This window comes from Vigna unguiculata, chromosome 4, assembly GCF_004118075.2.
Source record: "Vigna unguiculata cultivar IT97K-499-35 chromosome 4, ASM411807v1, whole genome shotgun sequence".
Lineage (NCBI taxonomy): Eukaryota > Viridiplantae > Streptophyta > Magnoliopsida > Fabales > Fabaceae > Vigna > Vigna unguiculata.
Window position 1 is genome coordinate 8,094,030 of NC_040282.1, and position 19,125 is coordinate 8,113,154.

At 29.8% G+C, this 19,125-nt stretch overlaps 1 protein-coding gene across 1 annotated transcript in view; it reads right to left on the reverse strand.

The window, feature by feature from the left end:
- LOC114181862 overlaps positions 1-4,010 on the reverse strand; it is an 83,815-nt gene extending 79,805 nt beyond the window's left edge. The window contains exon 1 of the mRNA XM_028068475.1: positions 3,990-4,010. The gene's annotated coding sequence lies outside the window, so the exon portion shown is untranslated. The remainder of the gene's footprint in view (positions 1-3,989) is intronic.
- Positions 4,011-19,125: the final 15,115 nt, after the last annotated feature.

Here is a 19,125-nt window from a genome sequence, read left to right on the forward strand (position 1 = left end):
TGAATCTGATCCTAGTATATGTATCCGGATAATTGAGTCATAGTGTCCTGCTTGTTTGCTATAACATGATGTCCTGTGCCTATTGTGTTGCATGTTAAGGAATGTTTAAGTACTTGTCTGTTGTATCATGATAAGATCAAATTACACTAGCTTACCCTTGCATTTTTGTGTGTGTTTCTGTTATGGTTCCTCTTTTGCGATGATCACCTTCTGGTGGGAGCAGATGAGAGGGAGGCTTGAGGTGGATCCGGGGGACGCAGCGGTGCGATCTAGTTTGTCTGTCTTGATGACCTTAGGGGCAGATTCATGGCCATGGGGCCTTTTGTAATGGTTGCCCAGTGGCAACTCCTTTTGCAAAAGTGTTGGATTCTGTTAGTTTTCTTTTAGTTGTGGCATGGTTGTATGCCCAGATTTTCCTCTAAGTACTCCTATGGATGACTGTAATAGTTACTTTTCGTACGTTTCATGTTTATCTGATTGGTTATCGTTATCAAAAATTTTGTGATGCTTTATTTGGTAGAGAAATCTATTAAAATGGGATGTCACAGTTTGCCTCTCTTCTTTTTCCTTTGCATTAGAGAACAATGATGACATAGAAGAATAAATATATTTTAATATTTTTCTAATAATAACTGGTGCATTTAATAATAATGGAGTGTAGAAAGAAAACTGATAATTAGTTGCATAACCCTTATACGACCACGATAACGGTGGCAATGGGAGGTTTGTCTTCTCATCCCATATTGCATGTTTTTTAATGTGAAGATGGATTGAAATAGACAAATAAATAAATAATGGATTGAGATAGAAAAGTTTTAAATTTTTTATTTTGTCAAAAATTATACTTTTGGAGTATTAACTTGATTAAAAAATAAATTTTTTTATAAAAATATATAAAAATATTTAAATAAGTCAATAAGTACTAATAAGAAGTTTTTCTAAACTAATGAAAAAAAAACACTATTTAAGTTATCTATAATATAAGTATAAAAGTAAATTTCGAATCATTTATATTAAACTCATCATTCGATAGTGAATTAGTTTAGGTTGAATCAGTTTTGACACAATCAAAATAAAACTCAACCTGGTTTAAATGGATTGAACTGGATCTGGTCAGATTAAATCATCAATAACTCAACCCCATGAATACCCTCTACTTATTAAAAAAAATGTTTTTAAGAAAAACAATTCCTTGATCTAGTTAAGAATTTGAGTTAAATTAATCAAGATTTAGTTTTAGATTTAATAAGTTAATGTTATGTACTAGTCGGATTGTTTGAAGTAACTGAAATATATTTTAAAATAAGATGTTTCAGTGATAATTGACATTGACATAATTCAGATATTCTAAAGTAATATTAAAGTATTTAAACTATTTTATCAATTAGTTCAATTCTTTTAAATTAATTATAAAATTTAGTTTAACTTTACAGTAGTTCAATTTATGTATTTTATCTACCTATATGTATAATTTTTTCTCCTCTTCTAAAATGACATTGTTTTAGTATTCAAGAAAGTTGAAACACAAATCTTAATAGCTACATGAACACTTGAGCTCCACAAACATTACATCTCACAATAATTCTAAATCTTACATTATCCTCTTAAATACATTTTAAACTTTAAGAGATTAAATACATTTCTTGTTCATTTAATTTTTTTCCTATGCAACAAAGTAATAGGAAGACCAGTGAGAGAAACAGGAAAATGCTACATAACATCATTACTCATTTCCTAAAGATATTGCCTTGTTCTTCCGACCAAACTACTTTAGTTCCCACATATCTTTAACCCTAAAGATAGAGGTTTGGACCACCTCACCTGAAAATAAGTAATAGGAAAAGTGAGTAGCATGCTAAAACTTCAATTGTTTGATTGGTGACAACACCTTCCATGAAGTGTTGGAATTATCCCAACACTTTAATTTCTCATATCTTTTCTGGAAACACTTTGTAAGGTCACAATCCCTTTGTTCATATTGCAATCCTTTCCAGACTGTCCAACAAAATCTTTCTTGGTGAAACATGTGTTCATTTTCTAATGCAATCATTCCACTCAATATAAAGATCTTCCTCCAATGGGGACCACAACAAAATGCGAACGTGGAAACCACATGGTTGTCGAATGATAGATTCTCTAACTTGACCAAAGTCAATGGTTCAAGCTCAATTTAACACTTTTCCCACAAATATCCAACTTCAGTGACAATCTTATTTGAAGCACCATTAGAAACTAAATATAAACTAACAAACAAAAAGTCAAACTTTTAATTTTCCATATTATGATAAACTAACCCAAATCTATCTGATCCAATTCCTGTTTAATCCCCACCCCAGGCTACCACAACTCATAATTTTTGCACAACAGGTAATAATTACATGATATTAAACTGAGCACAAACATCATTCTTCTTCATTGGTTCTAAATTCATTCATGACTTGGTTACAAGGTTGGAGAAGAGGTTGGTTTAATGCCATTAGATGATAAAGACCCCACATCTGGCTAGAGAAAATGCAAGGTCTACATAACAATTTAAGAATCAGGTCCATGTTTGATATAGCTTATTTTTTAAAGCGTAAAAAAAAACTATCTCAAGAGAGTTTGTTAAAATAAGTTATTGTTTCATCAAAATAAGTTAATGCAGACAAGCAACAACAGTTCCATTTCTAGGATTGAGTGTAGTACTAATAGTATATAAACTTGGGGAAAAAAATGTACACACTTGAAGTAACAGACTAGATAACTGAAAACCTAAATGCTTCAAGATTCTCCCAGAAAACACTAACATTTTCCACCCAGTTGACAATGCAATGACAAGCTTTTTCTCACTATATAGCAGGTCAAGGCATCTTACTTTCACTTGTCATTTAAGGTTACAAGCGATTTGAGCAATCCAGGGCTTATCTTGTCTGCAAGAACACCTGACTCTGATAGAAGGTAAGCTTTTTCCTTCATAATGCTCTGTAGTTTCTTTGACTCAAAGTCAAGCTTCGCTTGATCTGTAAATAATTACATGGTCAGTAAAAAAGTATAGCAAGCAATTTTTATTGGAAATAAGTTTTTCGATAAAAGGACTTCACTTATAGCTATAGTTCAAAGTTTGGACAATTATAATAGTAACGATCAATAAAAGAACATGAATGGAGATAGTCAGTCTCAACACAACCTATAAATTGTAATGTTGGTGTCATGTCATTTGCTTATATAAGTAAAGATTATGTATTACACAATTAAACATAAATTAATATAAAAAATAATCATAAAGTCCCATGTCAACAATTCAGATATAGTTCTACACAAAGAATAATTCTTTTAAGTGGCATTAGCATTCTGAAACCGCAACAACGCAGTAGACAAAAGCCACATTTAGGTAAAATTACATTATTTTCATTGTTGCAACAATTGCAATTACAATGACTGAAGATAACCAACGTGGGTGAACATCTAGGGAAATTTTCTGACTTTCTTTTAGTATTTTTCAAATGGTTAGAAAATAGGGTGGCCAAAAACTTGTTTCCAATATAGTATGAGCTACATGAAATGGTATTCTGGCAAACAGATCTGTTCCTGGAAACATCATCCATGTCGGCTCATAAGTGTTATGGTTGCCACAGGTGTTGCAAACCTACTAAACCAAAGGTCTTGAGCTCCTAGCAACTCCCCTCATCATTGACTCGAAAGGAGATGGAACACTGCTTGTTGTTGTTTGAGCCATTTTCCTTAATACATTATCTAGAGAAACTTAGTAAAATATTATAAAAACAACAATCATTCAGTTGAATCAAAATGGAAAAATAATGCTATTTGTTAAGGCAAAGAAAGGCAACACCGTAACTCACAGAAAGGAAAAAAAAAGCTGACTTTTTAGACATAAACAACATAATCAAATTCTTCAGCATATTCAACTCAGAAGCAAAAGACATAAATCAATGACAAGGCTGAAACTAAACACTTTACGACATTTGCATAAACGCATTAGAAATTCTCACCGGGTGCAGAGGCGATTGGACCTCGAGCTAGGGTTTTTAAAATAAGGGATTTTCGAACCTAAGGATGCAACCCACAAAGGACAAATTCAAATTGAATGCAATTGGGAGAACAACAACTTTCTTTAATATAAACACATTCTTCGGAACTGAAATAGAGTTCGATGCACGTACCCATGGTTATCAAACTCGCGAGTTGACTCGTACACCTGTACAAGTCTGCGAGTCATGACAGTGTTCACGGGTTAACTCGTATATAAACTCATTTTTTTTCAAACTCGTAGTGAACTCGGAGTAAACTCGTGGACTCGTACCAGACTCGCGAGTTCGAGAGCGAGTCACCGAATTCGAAGAACCAGACGAAATGACACAAAAACATGTTGTTGGCTTTCGGATTTTAAGCCCAAACCAAAACCCCAATGCTCCAAATCGAAAATCCAAGCGAAAACAGAGATTGAAGCCCAACTCGAAAACCCTAATCGAAGAAGAAGAGAAGATAGAACTTGAAAACATTGACCTATTTCGAAATCTCAGCTTTGGTCATTCACGTCGCAGCTCCGATCGTCTCGCACAACAACTCTGATCGCCTCGCGTGGCAGCTCCGTCGGGACGCTGGTTCAGTGGCGTCGTTGATCCCTCTTTCTCTTTTCCCTCTTTTGAAGTAATGACATACGTATATAATATATATTTCTTTGTTTTTTTATTTCATTTTTTTTTACTTTTACTAATCATTATATATATATATATTATATATAAATTATATATCTTTCTTTGTTTTTTCATTTCATTTTTTTTCTCTGGCTTTCGTTGTTGTTCTGTTACATATATATAATATAGATGTAGTTTTGTTTTATATTTAATTTATTTTTGGTTTTCTAAAATTTAAATTATTTGGTTTTTAATTGATTGAGATTGGTTTATAATGTTCAGAAGTGAGACTGACATTCAAATTCTTGTGATCCTAATGAAGAAGATGATGTTGGAGATGATATAAGTAGATGATTGGAGTCAAAAAGTTGAAGTTATTTATGTTCTTTTTTTATTCATATTAACTTATGTGTTTGCTGAAATTTGAATTTATATAATAATCATGTTTCTTGAACTAAGTTATTTTATAATTATTGAACTATTGTTTACTATTTGCATTAATTGTGGTGATTAAATTATGAATTGGTATGATACTATATATAATTTTTTATATGAAGTAGGGGTATAGTAGATTCGTACGAGTCTACAAGTCAGGTCTACGAAGCTCTCACGAATCTACATAGACTCTCGACTCTAATAACCTTGGTTCAACCTATGGCAAAGTATGGGCCTACATCTATATGCGCATTTCATCCACCATAAAAATGGATTGGTTTTTTCTCTCTGGCATTATAGAGTGGTCTCGACTAAATGGCCATTGTATGCAAAAAGAAGGTAGCAAGTTCAGCAAGCAAGTGCGAGTAAAAATGGATTGCGAAGAGTTGCATATACCTCAGGGAAAACGTGAGAGTGTAAATATTGAAAGGAAAAATGAAAAAAAAAAGAGCAAATCGTGAGTTTCGATTCGCTGATAAAGCTCCATTGTAATATGGAGAGTTAAAGGATTCAACAACCCTGAATGTGGGATTCAAATGGCAGATGAATGAATTGAGAAAATAACAATGAAAACCTATTTTCTGATTCGGTACCAAAATGCAGACAGCAACCAATAATAGATCACGCGGTGCGGTGGACAAGAAAATGAAGAAGATGAAGGAAGAGGGAAGGAGAGATGGAGAATGATAACGAAACAGAGGCTACGGTCGAAGTGATCGTCGGTGGATTCCGGCGCCGGAGCAGAGAAAATCGCAGGCGAGAAGAAGGCGGCAGAGTGTGCGAGTGGAGATAGAGAGTGTCAATAGCTAGGGATTAGTCGAGAAATTGTGTAATGAACCACCTTCATATTTTCCCTTTTTTATTTTTATTTTTTGCAATTCCTACTTTTATTTTTCCACAAATAAAATAAATAAAAGATGTCTGGTCTCATTTTTTGCACATCATTTCCGGCCATCGATTGTGACCCAAAATTTGCTATCAACCAAACCGGTACTCGATTAACCATTTAAAATATATATATATATATATATATATATATATATATATATATATATATATATATATATATATATAATAAAACAATAATTCTACTAAAAAAAGATTTTTTGTTTACGACTATTAAACAAATTATTTTTCAACTTTGTTCTAACTAATTCTTTACAAAATAAATATTTCTGTTGTGAGAGAAAAATTTGTTAGAGATAATGATGGACATCTGAACGCATTTTTTATTGTGTGATCTTAGAGTTTGGACTTGAATTCTTAATAATATTTAAATTTATTATTACTATAATTATATTTTTATATAAAAATTAGTTTCGAATATTAAAATTTAAGTTATTCTTTAGGTTTTTAAAGAAATAATAACTTCAATGTTTGATTGGTACTAAAATTAAAATATGTTTTTAAAAAGTTATATAAAAATTAGTCTTCTTTCTTTGTTAATGAATATGATCTTTCTTTGTTTTCAATAACATTATATTTTTCCTATGTTACAAACACTTACAAATATTTATATAATTATACATAAGGAGGATTCTCTATCTTATGTCTATATATTTTTTTTAATTTATCCTTTTGAATATAATTATTTATTTATTTTTTAAAACTATTATTTTTATATGTTTTCTACAAAACTATTATAATAATGATTTTGTTAATTTTTTTTTTATTTCACTTTAATTTTAATAAATATAAAATTATTTTGTATATTAACTTAATGATATTATATTGTAGAAGGTAACAAATTAACAATAAGTTGTTTTTTAATATACCATGAAATAAGTTTGTTTGATCATGAAAAATGCTAGAAACTCAAAATATCTAACAAAAGAAGAACAAAATCACAATTCATCAACTAGGAAATTAATGCAGAAATGAACCATAATCAGGTCTACGAGTCGGGTCTACGAAGCTCTCGCAAGTCTACATAGACTCTCGAGTCTAATAACCTTGCACGTACCTCTACACAGCGACAAATTTCTCACCGGATTTCACTCGCCAACGTCAACCGAACTTCGTCTTCTTCGACTGAACTCCGATTTCAGGTTAAGTGACAAGGTTACAGTGCGAGGAAGGTTCAGTGAGATGAACCACAATATTTCGTATATATAATATTTTTAAATTTTGAAAAATAAAAAATTGAGATAATAAGGAATTTTATTTTCGCTTATTTATGCAGTAAAACCAAATTTAACCCATAGTAATTTCTTTTCTTATACATATTATTAAATTATTAAAATAATAAGTATAGAATAAAGTGAATAAATAAACGACAAAATTTAATATGAACTATCGCTTTCTCTCGATTTCAATCACAAAGAAAATGGCGATCGCCATGAAGCATCTCGCAACCTAATTTTCAACCAACCATGGAATCCATGTTTTTCATTTTTCAAAGTATAAGCAGCTTTATTTTCTTTTCTTTTATTATTATTTTTTTTTCTATATTTAATGTTTCGTATTCAATGTTTGTCTTCCTATGGATTCTGCTATCTTCACTTTACCTCTGTTTCGCTAACCCTGAAATCGAAGTAGATCTAATTCATATACAGTTCAAGAGATCCATGAGAGAGATTTCAGAACAGGAAAGGTAGGTTGAGAACCCTAAACTGTGGAATATGGGTTAGCTTTTGCAAATTTGTTAAATGTTGATTGGTAAGTGCAGAAGGTTTGTTTGAAAACTTGTTTTTGTTATGAAACTTAATATGAAATTTTCAGCCCTGTACAAAGTTTCTTCTTTGAATTTTTCTATTATCAACTAATTGGAAATCATTGTTGGTTATAATTTTTAAGTTATTATTATGAAAATTAATGAACTTTTTATACTCATCCACACATATTTTACGCTTTCAAACTTAAAGTTCAATGTTTGTTTCGTCAAAATCACATTTTTGGGCTGTTTCATCATAAATTCTAACATGTCAGATGTCTGCGTTTGTTCATGCTATATTAGATTGCTCTCGCTGTGCTGGACTGCAAGTATTTTCTGCTTCTTCAGATGACGAACATTGAGTTTCTATTGCCCCCTGTCTCTTATTTATAGAAATTGTGGATCTTTATGATTTCAATGAGTGAATTCAAATATTGGATATTGGCTGGTTGATGTTTGATACATGGTTGTTTGTTGCGTGCTATCTTCTGGTGCCTTAACAATCAAAAGGAGTATCTGCTTAACATGGTTTTATGGTATTGGTTGTTAGATGATATTGACATTGTTGTCATTAAATATCGTTGTTCATGTCATTTCATGTGCTAGATGCCTACTAAAAATATCATGGTAGCAAATGTATACTGTGAAAAATCCAACCTTGAAAGTCATAATGACCCCAAGACAATATCAACATAAAAGAATTAGGATTTCCTTTACCTTGAAATCTAGATTGATTTCAGTGATAAAAGTTGTTCAAATGGCTGGGCTATACAGAATATAATTTTCTGCTTACATGTCTCACCACACATTATCAAGGAAATAAATGAAGTTCTGAAAACTTGAATATATATGCTTCTAGGCAACATGGCTAATTGAAAACAAATGTAGTTCTTTCTGAATGATGAAACTTGGTAAGAAAAAAATGCAAGTGAAATACGTTGAATATAGCTGGAGGCAGCATTCGATGGGTATTAGTAGCTTGGAGTTTTCCAATTTTCCTGTATATCCTTTAGTGTAGTCTTTAGCTATATGAAAATATCAAACTCAAGTGTAGTCCATAACTCCATTGCCTATCAAGTGTAGAATGGATACTGAAGTTCTATTCTCTAACCCTTTGTGCTATAAACATGCAATAGTTACATGGCCTTTTTAATCACTGTGAGGATGATTAGGATAACTGTGAATGTTGAAATTCTGTACCTCCTATTCCTTCTGATTTGAGAACTTTCTTGGCAATTATTTTCCTTGACTCTACATGCTCTGCTGACAAAAGTTCCCATGATGTTGCAGCTATGGGGACAATAAGTGGTAAAGTTGTCACAAATTCAAAGTATTCTAAGAATTAATGAGGACAAGTACCTTACATGATTAAAGTTAAATCAGTCCCGAATATTTTGGGGGGAATGATGATCTCTAGATGGTTAAGTATATAAAAGACAAATAACTAACAGTTAGCAGAAGGCAGGTTCAATGCAAGACATTGAATAATTCTCAGCTTTAAAAGTCATAATAAGAACATAAGACCATATACTTACCTTGTTTTGGTTACTCTTCATCTTCTTTTGAAGTTCATCATGAACTTTATCTACTTGAATTTAAGGGAGTGTATACCCTCATTTGCTTACTTTGGAGACAAACTTTACGGGGGGATTTTGCTGTAACAAAGCTATAGCGATTCCGAAGATGGAAAACCTTTTCTTTATCTTTCAAAGACAGAAATATGGTTCTTGAGACTATTATATCTCTGACACCAGTTATACATAAATTGACAATTAGATTGTGTATACTATGACTTGTTAATATCAACATGGAAGAGGTGATAAGTTAGGAGCAATCATGGTATAAAAGCTTGCCCCTCTAGCCTGTGGTGGCACTGTGTGAACGCAGGAGAGCTCACGGTCGCGTTTGTGACAGCGACTCGAAGTGCCTCTGTCATGTCAGTCCTCGTTCGTTTTTTGGAACGATGGGTCTGGTGGCGCGGTGGCTAGCGTTGGAACGTTCGGAGTTTGGGATTTGGGTTCGCTGTTCCGGCAAGATGGTTTGTTTCGGAGGCACCCTTCTTCTTGCTTTGGTGGCGCTGCTCCTTCGTCTTCTTTGGCGCTATCGCTGAATCGCTGCCACCGTGCAACCATCGTAGATCCATCTTGAGTTACCAATTTGTGGCAATTTCAGGATCCTAATTATGGAATTTTAGAGATTTTATTTTCTTTGAACCTTATGCATTAATTCAGTTTTCTGGTGACTAAGAAATTGTTTTTGGATGATGTTACGAAAGCTGTGATTTGGTTTTATCATAGCATGAATACATGTGATTGGAAAGACTTTTGTCCTCGTGCTAATGGTTTTGCATTGGGTTTTGCCGTCAATGGTGGCTCGCGGAAGAGAGAGAGAAAGGGACTTGTTGATGTGGTTTTAATTGAATTTTTGTTACAATTGCCACTATTAGCTGCAAGCTAATTTATTAGAATTGATGCAATTGAATTGGATGACTTATGTGAATTGCATATAAATGTATTGCTTTATGGGTCATTAATAGATGTTCTTTTGATTTTAAGATTTAGGGTATTTAAGTTTCTTAATTGCTTATTTGAATGGCTTTTGTCTTGGGAAAATCTTTTTACTGTCGATGCAATTATCGATGTGGTTTGCAATCCATATGACCCATGCACATATTCTGTTACTGGAATTAAAATTCATGTTTCGTGTATATTTTGGATGCACTAGAATGATACATGCGTGTTGTTTGGGAATTGAAAACAAAGTGCCATGTATTGGTTTTGGATACGTGGATTACTGGTTATAATACATGAATTAATTGTATTATTTGAATAAGAGTGCAAAAGGAGCATTGTACAAAAAATATGTGAATTTGGATTTGGAATTATGGCAATTGAAAAGTTTTTCATTTCATTGTCAAATCATGCAATTGAATAGTGCTTATTGAATGCTATAAATGTTTTCTATTGAAATTTATTTTTTATATTTTTCTTTGCATATTAAATTGGCATTCAATTAGGGAAAGCAAAGGCACCTAGTATTTATGTTTATATTCTGGTGCATTAACGAAATATGTTTCATTAAATGGTTGCATGATTTTGCTTATTTATTTTAATTGGCGGATCAATTATTCGCTTTATTTAATTACGTTTTTAAGGCATCCATTTTAAATTAAAAATTAAATGAGTAATATATTTTTATATGACTGTGATTTCACCTATCGTGGATATAGTCGTATGAAATTTTGTGTAGATGAAATAATTTATTTTAATTATTTCATAAATAAAATTTAATTTTGTGTTATGTTCTCTCTGGTAGCATGTTTATACTTGAATTAAATTTTTTGACCCTTATTTGTAAATATTTTTATTTAAGGGGTTTTTCATGTATAATACAATTTTATTATATTTTGTTAAGCATGATTGATATAATTTTATATGGTTGTGAACTCACCTATCGTGGGTACAGTTGTATAAAATTTTGTGTGAATGAGATAATTTAATTATCTCATTAATTAATTTTATATTATTACATTAATGTCAATCATGCCCTATCGGCGGTTTGTTGTTGTTAATGTAATTTATTTTATTTTTTGAAATAATGTACTTTTGAATTTTATCTTATGTTAATCAATTGTCTTGTACCCTATCGGTATTAGATTTCTTTATTTTTTTTATGACATAAGTTGTGCATAGTATTTTATTTTTGAATTATATTTCTTATTTATTATGATTCGGGACCCTTAGGCGGGATCATAGTGAATGAGAAATTTGGTATTATACACATGTTTGGGTGTGTATTCAGAAACATTAAATTTTTATTGCACGCATATTAGATGTTTCTTTGTCATTTTGATATTGGCTTCTTTGCCTATGCAATTGACTTTGGTCAAAATTTTGAATAAGACAAATTTTTTGAGGACTTGAAAGAATCTTTGGACTTATATTTGACAAATACCGATATGGACTCTTCGTTGAGAGAAGAAGAGCCTCCAGCTCTTACTCTTGAGTCCACTACTGTCTAAAGAGCTCCTTGTAAGAAATTGTTGGAACACTCAAAACAGTGTGTCTTGATGGTGTTGAAATATACCATGAGGAAGTCTATATGGTTCAACCTGGTGGCTTTGCTAGAAAAGGCAAAAAGCTTTTGGTTTACAGGTTGAATAAGTCTATTTATAAGTTGAGCCAAGATTATAAACAATGGTATTTGAAATTTGACCAGGTGGTCATTATTTTTTTGTTTCAAGGAAAATACATCAGGTCAGTTCATTTGAAGGCTAGTGGGAGTCAATTCATCATTGTTGTCTTATATGTTAATGATATTGTTCTTATTAGTAGAAGTGTTGAATTTATGACTGAGACAAAATTTGTGTTAAATAGCCACTTTGATATGATGGACCTTGGCGATGCCTTTGTTTTTCTAGGCATTCAGTTTTTCGTGACAGGCCATGTGGCATTATTGAATGGTCTCAGAGAGGATATATTGATCCTCAAGGTTTAACATGCATTCTTACTCTTTATGTGTAGCACCTGTTAGAAAAAGGTGACAAGCTCTCTAAATCTCAATGTCCTCAACTCAAAGTACTTAAAATTGATAGTTAATGATAGAGTTGAATTGGGAAAAGTTCCATAATTGCTTCCGCTGTTGGTCTAATGTATGCTCAAGTTTGTATTCGTCCCTTTAAATCTTTTGCTTTAATATTGTAGGGAGATACTTGAGCGACTCAGGTTTGGGTCATTGTAAAGCCGTTAAAAAGGTCTTTAGATATTTGCAGGGAACCAAGGATCACATGTTGACCTATAAGAAGTCTGATCAACTTCAGGTCATTAGTTAGTCTGATTCTGTTTTTTTGATTCTGGTTTTGATGGTTGCCCTGACGACCGAAAATCTACTTCTGGCTTTGATTTTATGATAGAAGGAGAAGTTATTTCTTGGAAAAGGGTTAAACAAACTCTTACAGCTACTCCTGAAGGCAGTATGTTGCTTGTTATGAAGCACTTGTCAAACTGTGTGGCCTAAAATTTGATTTTTTGGCTTTCAAATTGTTGAAAGTATTGCTAGGCTACTTGTAATATATAGTGGAAATACTACTGCCTTGCATTTCTCTCAAGACAACATACATTCTAATGCTCAAAGCATCTTGATATAAAATTTATGTTTGCTAGAGAGAAAGTTTTGGATTTTCAGACTTAGATTAAACATACTGCTACATAAGATATGTTAGCAGATCCACTAACTAAAGACTTAGCTATTGGAGTTTTAACTCATATGGATGTGGTTAAGTCTTTTGATGTTCTGGATTAGTGGGAGTCTGTAATGTACCCTTTATATTATAATGGTTTTCATGAGATGTAAATTTATGAATGACGTCAGTTTCATTACATCTCTTTCAACATATAAAATGTTTGAACCATTTTGGGATCACATATTTGTTATGTTTGTTTTTATTTTATTTATTATCCATTTTTTTTGAAATCTAAGCATATGATATGTATCCCTATCGGATGTTATCTTTGTGATTTATGCTTATATTTCTTAATTGGTATTTGTGCTTATGTTGTAATTGATATAATTAATTTATTTATTAATGTTATCCAAGTGGGAGATTGTTGTATTTTATATAATTTTATTATATAAAATTATTATTCTCTATTATTATTGTGGATTAACATTAATTAATAAATTAAATTATTTGTAAATATCAATTATATTACACAATTGTTATTAATTTATGGATAATATATATTCGGTTTCTGATGAATGATCCGTGATGGGTTGGATTGTTCAATGAACGGTCTGTGATGGACTTAACTATTCAGGAACTTGTTGAGAGATCCCTGGTCTCTGCTGGTAAGGATATAAAATTGACATCCCATTAGTCAGTTTTATGAGACGATGTAAAAACACATTTGTAAGATACCTTCTAGAAAACCCTACAAGAAAGAGATCAGTATTATCTCACATGTAAACTAATTTTAGTCTTTCATTGATTTAATTTGGAAGATCAGGTATCACTATTCATCTATATTGTTCTTAATTACTGATCAGGTACGCTTCCGCATACTATTATTATATTATTAGGAACTGCTTTTAATATTGGGATAATTCAATTATATCGATTGTTTGATGCTTCTTATAATATTTTTTGGATTCATAATTCAACAATTGGTATCAGAGCATGTTAGAATTATAATTTAACTATGAATATCCTTGGATACCCTATGAATATCTGTGTAATTGAAGTGGCCTGTATTCGCTAGGATACCCTTTGTAGATCGGGCAGGTTATGGCCAGGAGAGCCAACAGAGCCATAAGTCCCATTGGATCTACCTTTGTAGGTTGAGGAATACTTTGCATATTGCGACACTCTTTATACTTATATTTTCTTGTTCATATGTTCTTTTAATTTTTGTTTTAATATCTGACTAGAAACAATCAAATACTACGCGTATTTTGGGTTATAATGCTTGTAGTGGGCTTATAACTTCGAGGTATATATTAAGAGGAGTGCTAACAACACTTGAGTATAACAACCCCTTAGCTCGCAGTTGAGGTATACGAAGTCAGATAATAATAATAAAAAAAAAAAGAGTTTTTAAGTCTTCACCTATTATACTAGTTTTATTCAATCTATCCAAAATCTGTTGGATATTGTCAAAAGTAATTGTTTTAGATATTTTTATGGATGAAAAGGAATCCATAATGTCATTTGGATAATAATCCATAAATTCTAAATCTTCTTTTATGCAGTCGCATTTTTCTGAAGATTCAGGGTTTGTACAAGAACACTCTTTAAGGGATGGTTCTGTAGAACTATCTCCACTAATTATGGGTGACATTTGTGATTTATCACTAATGATAACATAATCTTTATTTATAGTGATGGTTCTATTTTGGTCTAAAATAAAATCTAAACCAATAATCATGGTTTGTTTTGAAGGGACTAAATTTTCTACCCTCATGGTTCTAATGTGTATTTTTTGGCCAAATAGGTCGCAATTTGTACTAAATTGAAGAGAAATATTGCTTATCTCTTCATCATTTAGCATTACAATCCCGGACATGGTCCTAGTTTTTTGTATATGCTTACTTTTAGTAATCATATGTGGGGGTACTTTTGTCCTACAGATGACTATCTGAGAACATCCAGTATCTAGGAGAGCCTGTATGATTTCTTCTTTGGCTGGATTTTGGTTTTGTTTTGGAAAATTTAATTTAACTAATACTTTGACAGATATTAGTTGTCTTTTATTGCAAACTAGTGGGATACATTTTGTTGTTCCCATCATGGTATTTTGTATGTTTCTTGAAACAATACTAGTTTCTGGGTTTTGATTTATTTGTTCTAGAAGAAGAATTTTTTCTTCAAGATTGTTTAGTCTAGTTTCTAGAATAGAAATTCTAGTGTCTATTATAGTCTTATCTTTTGTATTTTCTTTTAAGAAAGTTGGTATTTCTTGTTCTGGTAAATGTGTTTTGATACACATAATACAAAAATTTTTGTAACAATGGGGGCAATGTGCCCTTCGGGATTTGTGGAAATACCTATCACAATATAGGCAAGGAATAGATGTTGGTCCTATAAAGAACTGCAGTGTGTGTGAACATGTATTCTTTTCTATTGTATTCATCAGGCCATATCCTAATTCATCTAGGATTTCACCTAATTCAATGTATTTTTCATTTAATTCGAATTCATTTTGTTTAGGGTATAATTGGGCGAATTCGTTATTTGTAAAATCATTTATTATATCATAGTTTTTATGACTATTGTCTAAATTTATTTCGTCATTATATTATGTTATACTAACCACTGATAGTATTTCAGAATCTGTAGATATGTCTTCATCAATTGGAAGAAGATTCATATGACAAGATTTAATAAGTTCTGCCTCCTTTGTATAAAGATTTACAATGTTTGGACAATCTCTGGAGAAATGTCCTGGTTGGTTACAAGCATAACACCTTAGGGTTTGTTTGTATGTTTTATTTTCTCTAAAATTCCTAACATGTTTGTCGGGATTTAGAGTAGGTTTTCTGGAATTTGAAGATCTTATTGTATAAGTCTTTCTAGAAGTAGAAGGTTTTTGTACATATGATTGTGATCTGTAATTTTGGTTATATCTAGGTTTTCTTCTAGATGTGTATCGTTTTGTAGATTTATTTTGATTGTACTGTTGTGGTGTGTATATTTGTTTACAAATTCCGGAATTGGAATGTTTCAGCTGTTTTTGTATGGCAATATGGGTGCAAGTATCTTCCATTATTTTCATAATGTGTTGTATTCTTATTGAGAGGTTATTCAACATCAGAGTTACCTCATCATTTTTCTAGGATTCTCTAATTTTCTGACCTAATTTTGATGATAGAAGTGTTGGAGAAAGACTTATCTAAAGAGTCAATTTATTCTAAAACTTTTAAGTACGAAAGTAAATATACTTTTTACAATACCATTTAACTACACATTATATTTATATGTATGTAAATTTATTTTTTTATCATTAATCATAATTATAAAAGCAAATATAAAAAGTTTTCACAATTCTATTATAAATATATATAAATAAGTAATTTTATTATAAATAATTATTCTAATTTAATTACAAAAAAAAATTAATCGAATAAATTAATTAAACTTTAAAAAATGTTAGTAAAATTATTTAATCAAAATTTAAGATAATTTTTTTATTTTAATTTTTTTATTAAATGATCAAATTATTTATTTTTTTAATTCAATATCTACACACACAAAAAATGATATATATATATATATATATATATATATATATATATATATATATATATATATATATATATATATATATATATATATATATATATATATATATATATATATATATGTGTGTGTGAAAACACATAACATGTGTCTTCACCTTTTTATTATAGGTAATTTTTATTTGTAATTTATTATGGATAATTATTATTATTTTTGTAGGTAACTTTTTTATCAAAAGTTATTTTAATTTTAAAAAATGATTAAATTTCAAAATGGTCAAATAAAAAATAGGGTCAAATGTTTAAAAATCACTTAAAACAAATAATTAACGATAACATTAGAAAATGAAAAATAAATTGAACACCAAAATGAAGAATTAACTTATATATTAGTATAGAAGTATAAATAATAGTAAAAAAGTATAGATAGGATAGATTATTCTAGATTATACAAGAATAATTTCTACCTAATCATAAATATAAAAAAATATTAATAACTTGTGAAATTCTTTTTTTATTATAATTAATTTTGTATATATTTAACCATTTTATTTCTATTACGTTATAGTCGAGCTAACGTTAACAAACTTGCCTAAAATTAAAAGTCAACAAGCATTTTCCAATCATATATATTAAAAATATATCGTTATTGTAATTTTTATTAACAATGTGGGTGTTGATTTAAGGTTAATTCATGTAAATAAGTCATTTTACCTTTTAATTTATATAAAATGGTATATTTTAAAAATATTACGTGTTTTTTTATCTAATTAAATAGAAATAGAATTAAATAACAATTTTAAAGTTATATTCAAAATAATATACACACATTATACATGGTATATGTCGTAATTATTAAAAGTAAAATATGAATACATATGTATAAATACATAAATACAACCTAAAAATATAAATATTACTATATTAAAAAAGCATTACCAAAGTATTTTTTAAAATATACAGTTTATTCAACAAAGTAAAAAAGTCAATACCATGACTAAATTTGCTTATTCAATAATGTTTAGTATAGAACACTGAAATTTATGGTAAAAAAACAATTTCAGTATGGTATTCTTTTTATACATACCAAAAAAATATTTAATCCTTAAATTATTATGAATACAAATGTTTGTATCATTCTAGATTTATATACTTCAAATAATGTAGACACTGTCTCACAAAGGAAAAAATATTATCTAGATAGCCTAAAAATCAATAGCTATGTAGTACCTTAAAATCAAAAACTTTGTAGTACCTTAAAATTAAAGACATTGTCACATTAAACTTCAATTGAGAGATTAAAGACGATGTTAAATACAAAAATTGAGGAAATAGACTTCATAAAAAAATATTATTGGAGGACTAAAACCCATGAACAAATGTTAAGAAACTAAAAGTAGTTTTATTAAAAATTTTAAGAATTAAAAACAAAATTTACGTAAAAAAAATAATGTGGCTGTTATGTCATATTTATAATTCACGTGGTAAGTCAGATGATTTTGATAACATAATAATGGCAATATCTAAATACATTAATTTCAAGTTGAGGAATAAAGACTAATAAACATTTATTAATTAAAAAAATTTGAAAGATGAGAAATTTTAAAATAATTTCTAATTACACACCTATCATTTCCAAATAATCTTTTATAAAAGTGACTTTTTGGATTATCTATTGTAAAAGCGTTTCAGAATAAATTTTTTGAAAATTCTAAACATGATTTTTAAAATAGGATCTTCGAAATAAAGTGTTCAGAATTCTAAAACACATGAAAAATACTTCAAAAGAGTTTTTCAGAATAAACTTTTCGTAAGACATTTTTAGGAACACGTACAATACTTTTTAAAATACAATTTTTGAAAAAAAATTTAGAACATTTTTGAAACACATTAAATGTGTATGAAACAAGTTTTTTTTTTTTTCCTTTGCGATAGAGAACAATGATGACATAGAAGAATAAATATATTTTAATATTTTTCCAATAATAGCTAGTGCATTTAATAATAATGGAAGTGTAGAAAGAAAACTGCTAATAAGTTGCATAGCCCTTTTACGACCACGATGACGTGGCAATGGAAGGTTTGTCTTCTCATCCCATATTGCATGTTTTTAATATGAAGATGATTGAAATAGAAAAATAAATAAATAAATAAATAATGGATTGAGATAGAGAAGTTTTTTAAATTTTTCTTTTTTTTTTTGACAAAAATTATAACTTTCAAGTATTAACTTGATTAAACATTAACATAATTTTTATAAAAATATAACCAATATTTAAATAAGTCAATATGTATTAATTAGAAGTTTTTCTAAACTAATTTAAAAAAAAAACACTATATAATTTATCTATAATATAAGTATAAAAGTAAATATTGAATCCTTTATATTAAACTCATCATTCAATAGTGAATTAGTTTAGGTTAAATCAGTTTTGACACAATCAAAATAAAACTCAGCATGGTTTAAATGGATTGAACTGGGTTTGGGTCAGATTAAATCATCGATAACGTAACCCCATGAATACCCCTCCACTTATTAAACAAAAAAGAAGAAAAAAATGTTTTCAAGAAAAACAATTCGTTGATTAGATATACTACATTTTTTTAGTATTCAAGAAATTTGAAACACAAATCTTAATAGCTACATGAATACTTGAGCTCCACAAACAT